The sequence below is a fragment of the Neopsephotus bourkii genome, unplaced genomic scaffold (genome assembly GCF_033783945.1).
Source record: "Neopsephotus bourkii isolate Nb327-2 ecotype Australia unplaced genomic scaffold, CSIRO-AGI_Nbou_v1 NB_1468, whole genome shotgun sequence".
Taxonomy (NCBI): Eukaryota; Metazoa; Chordata; class Aves; order Psittaciformes; family Psittacidae; genus Neopsephotus; species Neopsephotus bourkii.
This window is the reverse complement of record NW_026901945.1, coordinates 409711-416500: the sequence shown is the minus strand read 5'-3', so window position 1 is coordinate 416500 and position 6790 is coordinate 409711.

Genomic DNA, 6790 nt, shown 5'->3' with positions numbered 1-6790 from the left:
GGTGTGTTGTTTTATTCACTGTGTCCATGGGGAGCTCATGGCAGAGGGGGTGGCTCCTTGTGCCGCAGGTCTGCACACAGCGCCGGTGGGGCTGCTGCAGGAGCAAACAAACCCGCTTTGTTATCCCTCCTTTGATAAGGATGAAACAAACACCCGTGTAGGAGTCCCCTGTCACAGCAGGTGCTGGCTGAGCAGAGGCTGCGGCTGGGATGGGCGCATGGGCTGTGCTGCATGCATTGCTGTGCTGCATGCATCGCTGTGCTGCATGCATTGCTGTGCTGCTGCTGCAGGAGGAGCTTTTCAGCAAGTCCAGCAGGGACTGAACAGGATTGAGGGTGCTGCAGGAGGACCCTAAAGGGATCTGTCCAAGGCTTCACGAGTGATCTGCCAGGCAGTGCAGAGTCCCTAAGGCAAGCAGCCGACACTGCTCATCTCATTCCTGTGTGAAGAGCTTAGGATAGGCTCAGGGGGACAGTTTGGGTTCCCTGTAATCTGCTTTATATTATATAGTATATATTATAGACCTATCACACAGCCAGGACTTGCTGGGAACCTGGGCAGGCTTGGGAGCCACCCGCAGGGGATTGGGGCTGCGGTGCTGTACAGCAGAGCACTGAGCAGAGGGTCTGTAAATCTGGGGCTGAAAAGGCAATTCCCGTCTCTCTCCAAAGGGATTAAATCAGGACAACGACAGGCCAGGGGCGTCAGAGCCGTGGATGTGATGTGCTGAAATGTGCAGGTTGCTTGACTGGGAGGTTTGGGAGTGGGAAGGCTGCAGGAGGAGACAGGAGATGACACCCCATCAGCCCCCCCATCCCAAGCCCTCTGTTAAGCTTTCTCAATTTGAAATCACAGGTGCCTGATGTTGCGTGTGCAGCTCCAGTGACTCCTCCAGCCGGGAACTGCTGAGTGGATAAATGGTTGGAAATGGCTGGCACGGGAACTGGCTCTTGGTGTTTGCAGGAGGAGGCGTTCAATGGCTTTCCATTTTAAAAGGTGCTGAGAAATGACTTGAAAGATCAGCTGAAGGAGAATTGTTCGAAGTTCTCTAAGGAAATGTGTATATAGAGGCATGCACATATGGGGAATGGAGAAAAGGGAGAGAGGATTCTGATTTGAGTTCTTTCATTGGCTCAGGTACATCAATTTTCAGCTGCTTTTGCAATAAGGAGTTTATTTTTTCAGTGTTTTAAGATGTTTCTGGGGTCAAGATTCAGCTCAGCAGCCCTGGGAGTGGGGAAAGACACTGGCACAAAGGTAGCGATGGTAGGAAATCTCTGTGCTGGCATTTATGTGTCAAGGAGGGAAAGGAAAACCTTTGTGCAACACGAGTGTGTCCCAGGCCGAGGGTCACGCACCCGGGGTGTGAGCATGTGGCTTGTGTGCAATTGCCACTGGCAGGGAGGGGTTTTGCAGCACAGGCCTGAGGAATCTTCACTATGATGTTATTTGCTTCCCGGCTAATTCCTCGAGCCATTCATCTCAGCACAGACGATGACTTCCATCGTCACCCGATGTGACCTCTGGTGCGAGGTAGCTGATAAATCATCCATGGGCAGGCTCTGAGTTACTGATGCTGCTATTTACTGAAGAGCCCCCCTTCCCAGGACCGCACTGGGGTTCTTGCGCTGCTCCCTGTCAGCATGCGCTGGGCCCAAGTGTGCTCCTGGCACTAGGGCAGGGAATGAACGGCTTGTGTCTGCTTAAAGCACAGTGAGGCACTGGCGCAGGGTGCCCAGAGAAGCTGTGGCTGCCCCATCCCTGGCAATGCTCAAGGCCAGGTTGGACACAGGGGCTTGGAGCAAGCTGCTCCAGTGGAAGGGGTCCCTGCCTGTGGCAGGGGTTGGGGCTGGAGGAGCTTTAGGGGCCCTTCCAGCCCAAACCAGGCTGGGATTCTCCTTAAGAAGCCAGCATGGCAGGCTTTTAAAACCCTTGTGCTGGGTTCTTACATGGGGAAGGAGATAGTAATGTAACATATGGTGCTTCCCTGGCTGCCTCCACTTGCACGGTCTTGCTCTATATGACCACCCTCATGCGGATCTGTGTGAGACAGCCCCAGTCCCCTCATCCCCAGTTGGACAAGGACCAAGGCAGCACTCCTCCTCCTTCCCCCTGCAATGGAGATAGAATCAAAGAACAGTTAGGGTTGGAAAGGACCTAAAGATCATCAAGTTCCAAGCCCCCTGCCATGGGCAGGGACACCTCACTCTAAACCATGGCACCCAAGGCTCTGTCCAACTGGCCTTGAACACTGCCAGGGATGGAGCATTCACAACCTCCCTGGGCAACCCATTCCAGTGCCTCACCACCCTAACAGGAAAGAATTTCCTCCTTATATCCAGTCCAAACTTCCCCTGTTTCAGTTTTAACCCATTACCCCTTGTCCTATCACTCCAGTCTCTAATGAAGAGTCCCTCCCCAGCATCCTTATAGCCCCCCATCAGGTACTGGAAGACTTCTATGGGGTCCCCACACAGCCTTCTCTTCTCCAGGCTGAACAGCCCCAACTTTCTCAGCCTATGTTCATACGGGAGGTGCTCCAGTCCCCTGATCATTCTCGTGGCCTCTTCTGGGCCTATTCCAACAGTTCCATGTCCTTTTTATGTTGAGAACATTAGAGGATGGCCCATTGCATATTCTCGATGCCTCATTCCCTTTCAGCACTCATTTCCTTGCACAGGAGCACTCCTCCTCTCACCCAGCTGCATTCCAACCACACTGCTTCTGCTCCAGCATGTTCAGCTCAAGGTCTTTACTCCAGTAGCCTTGGTTTTACATGTTCAGAATGGTTCTGATGAGCTCTTGCTGCTGGTGCAGGAGGTACAAGGGGTGGTGACAGCGGAGCCATCGTGGGTATGAATATTAATGGCAACCTGCAGACTTCAGCTGGGTGTGAGGCAGGAGCAGGGGATGGTGTTCCAGAGACACCCTCCCTCTTACACTCCCATTAGCACTGTGCATGTAGGAGATTAAAGAAGGACCCATCTAATTAAAGCCACCATCACTTTGGATCTCCTGAACTGTGGCTGATTAACAGTGTATGACACTGGGGCAACAGGAGCTGTAACTCGGGCAGGCGGTGGCTCACTGCGTGCCACGCCAGGGCTGCCGGCAGCACAGGGCTCTGAATCATGTCTGCTTCGGTTCATCTCCAATAGACTGGAAAGGCTTAATTCCCCGAGCTCAATAAATGATGTGGCTGCCTTAAACACGGCAAGTAATTCATTGCCTCCTGTGTAACTAGTGCATCAAAGATCTTCATTCAAAGCTCTTTATGGGGGAATGACTCTCTCATGTGTTGGGGGTGATTATGGAGTCTCTCATCTCTGAATTACTGGGTAAAACCCAGCCCTGCTCAAGCTTGGCCATTAATTAGAGGACATAAGTGACGCTCCGTGTCGTCCCAGTCGCTCTAATGTGAGCTGAAGCAGCTGCTTTGGTTTGGTTGCCAGTGGGCAGAGGCTCGTGGCACGTCGCTGCAATGGGGTCCAGCCCTGGGGCAGGACCAGAGGCCCAGGGCTGCTCTGTCCATCCCTGTCTGTGATGAGATCAGCTCCAAGCCTTGGCGCACCCCTCGCAGGGTGATGCTCACAGATGAGGAACACTGGGGTTTGCCTGGTGTGAATGAGCCTTGGGGCCAAGCAGGGGTGGGCTGGGGATGATTCCCTGCCTGTGCCAGCCCCGGAGTCAGCCCCAAGAGCCCCTTGTGCCTGTGGTGACCTGGGAAAGCTGTTTAATGGCAGCGCTGGTTTGCAGGGCTCTGTCCTGCCTTCACCAGCACCCAGAGGAAGTGGTTGCTTTCTGAGCCAGGTCTAGGGTCCCATCACACTCTCCACAGGGTCTTACACAATCTGCTGCTAATCCCTGTGTCCCTGAAAGCCCCCTGGATGGTGATAGAGCACCTTGCTGCTGCTGCTGCTGGAGAGTGAAAATGTCTCGCTCCTCATGAGGATTTATCTCCTATGGAACCAGGCTGAGAGAGCTGGGCTGGTTCAGTCTGGAGAAGAGAAAGCTCCTTAAGGGAGGCTTTAAAGCAGCTCCAGTGCTAAAGGGGCTGCAGGAAACCTGGAGAGGGGCTTGGGACAAGGGCCTGTAGGGACAGGCCAAGGGGAATGGCTTGAACCTGCCCGAGGGGAGACTGAGCTGAGCTCTTAGGCAGAAGCTCTTCCCTGTGAGGGTGCTGAGGCGCTGGCACAGGGTGCCCAGAGAAGCTGTGGCTGCCCCATCCCTGGCAGTGCTCAAGGCCAGGTTGGACACAGGGGCTTGGAGCAACCTGCTCTAGGGGGAGGTGTCCCTGCCCATGGCAGGGGTTGGAACTGGAGGAGCTTTAAGGTCCCGTCAACACAAACCAGTCTGTGGTTCTGTGATTTCCCCCATTTCCTACTGGTGCCTGGAGAGACATGGGATGGATGCTGCTTCCCACAACATGTGCACAGCAAATGAGGCCGACTACAACTCCTGTGCTCTGTTTAAGGGAGATAGATACTCCAGCTGCAGGCTAACAGCTCTTGGCTTAGTGATACTCAGAGACCAAATATTATAAATAACAGGAGATTTGCCACATTCTGTTACTGCTCCAGACTCCCCTGATGTGTTTGTTAATGTCTGCAAATGAGCTGTACTTGAGTGTTTAGCGACAGCCAGCTGCAAATGTCACCAACAGAGAAATCTAAGTCTTTAACTGATGTTAAGCCTTTAAAACTGCAGCACTCCTGCTCACACACAATCCAGAGGAGCATAAATAAAACACAACACACTTGTAGGCTTCACCCTTTGCTCGATGACAGAGGCCTGTGTGGCTCAGTGCAGAACCACAGGGGAAGGGATGTTTGAAGAGGGATCCGGTGGGGATACCCAAGCCGGGGGCTGCAGAGGGGCTGGAGCATCCCTGGCTCCATGTCCTCCATAGGTGAGCACAGCAGCCCCTCACTGTCAGCCTGGATGTGATGGCTGAAGTTAGCCCTGTGCTGATCCAGAGCCTGGGGCAGCCCCTGTGGAGCAGCAGCAGAGCCAGGGCAGGAGCCGCAGCTCCTCACCCATCACCCCATGGTGATGGTGCCTGAGGCCAAGTGGAGGCTGGAGCTGATGAATGGGCAGCAGGATCCAATGTGCTTTGGTGTCTGAGGAGTCCAGAAACACTGAGGCTGGTTAATTGAAAGCGGCTGTACAAAGCCCAGAATTAATTCTTATTAAACATCTTCAGTGGCATTTTCTTAAATGGAAATTAAACAGGGATTAAGGTGAAGCCTCCCAAGACTCTCCCTATTGTGGCCAGGAATATTTTAAGGCCCCAGTCTATGTTAAATTTGAAGAAATGAGTTGACCTGGATGCACTCATGTTTTCCCCTCTCTGTGTCTTGCTGCTTTGGCAAGTGGAGGGAGCTGGAAGCACTGGGATGCTCTTAAACTATGCTTCCTCCAAGCTCTGAAATGGGAGGGAAGCAGAAACACTCTGTAAGGAAAGCCCAGGTAAATGGGAAAGGCCATTTTCCCTGCCCAGGGTTCTTGCCCCTGCTCCCTGCCCACCCCTGGGATCCCAGCAAGCAGCGTCCAGCACTGACCCAGCGCTGGAGATGGAGCTGTCAGACCCCTCACACCAAGCCACAGAGGCATCCATGGAGAGAGACAGACACAGCAGGAAAACTGGAACCAAAACTATCATCTCTGAGCACCTCCCACATCAGGCCCCCGCAGTGTCTGAGGCTCAGAAGTTCATCTGACCCATTGTTCCCCTTGGAGACAGGTTGGTTTGAGGCTGCAAAACTGCACTCACCCCACACCAGCCATGCAGTGCTATGGGAATGGAGCCTGGCAGGGCATCCTGAGACCTTCATCCTTCTCCCAGTGGATCTGGGTGAGCCCTGGGCATTGTCTGTCAACACACTGAGGAGCTGGGAGGGAGCTCACTTGCTGTCCCCATAGCAAAGAGTGTAACCTGCTAGAAGATGAGAATGTGGTTGGAAATAAGAGGTTAGTTCTTGTCCATCAGGGTGGGAGAGCTCCTGTGGGAGTGATGGGGGCAGAAACCTGCATCTCTTATGGCAATGCTTGTTAAGCTTCTGAAGGGTTGCTCGACAGAGCCCAGCGCTGGCAGGACAAGATGCCGTCACCACCAGCCCCTTCCTGTCTCACATCCAGGCTTGTCCATCTCCTGAGCCCTTGCACTGGTCAACCCCTTACCTACCCTCTCCTGCAGCCCCCTGCTGAGGGTGCCACGCTCTCGGCGAGCAGCCGCGGGTCCCCCATCACACTGGTATTAGGAAGGTGATCAGAGCACCTGCAGATGGTTTCCATGCTGATAAAACATTCCAGAGCGGTGGCCTCGCTCCCTGGCAGCTGCCAGACAAGCTGTCACCGGCCCCGCTGATTCAACTGCGCATTCCTTCACTGCCTTCGCTCCCCCGGGGCAGGGCTGGGCTGGGCTGGGCTCGGGCGCGGTGCCCCTGTCGTCAGGAACCCTTGGCAGAAAGGCTCCCATCCCATTAACCAGCCCCAAATGGTGCCAGCGCTGCCTCTCCACACAGGGATGTGGTAAAGCAGCACCCCAGGTTTGCCCTGTCCCCAGCCCCTTCCCATACTTCCCTTCTTGGATCGTTGTGGTGGTGACCCTGGTGTGCGGGGGCTGTGAGGAGCAATGCTGGGGCTCGGCTGCGGCGTGGGGCTCCCGGGCCAGCCTGGCTGAGATGGGCAGAGCTCACTGGGGCTGTGAAACAGAGCAGAGCCTGCGGAAGAACCGGCTGGCAGGGACAGCCTTTCCTCTGGGGGTCTGCTGCTGCTGCCAGGGCTGCTG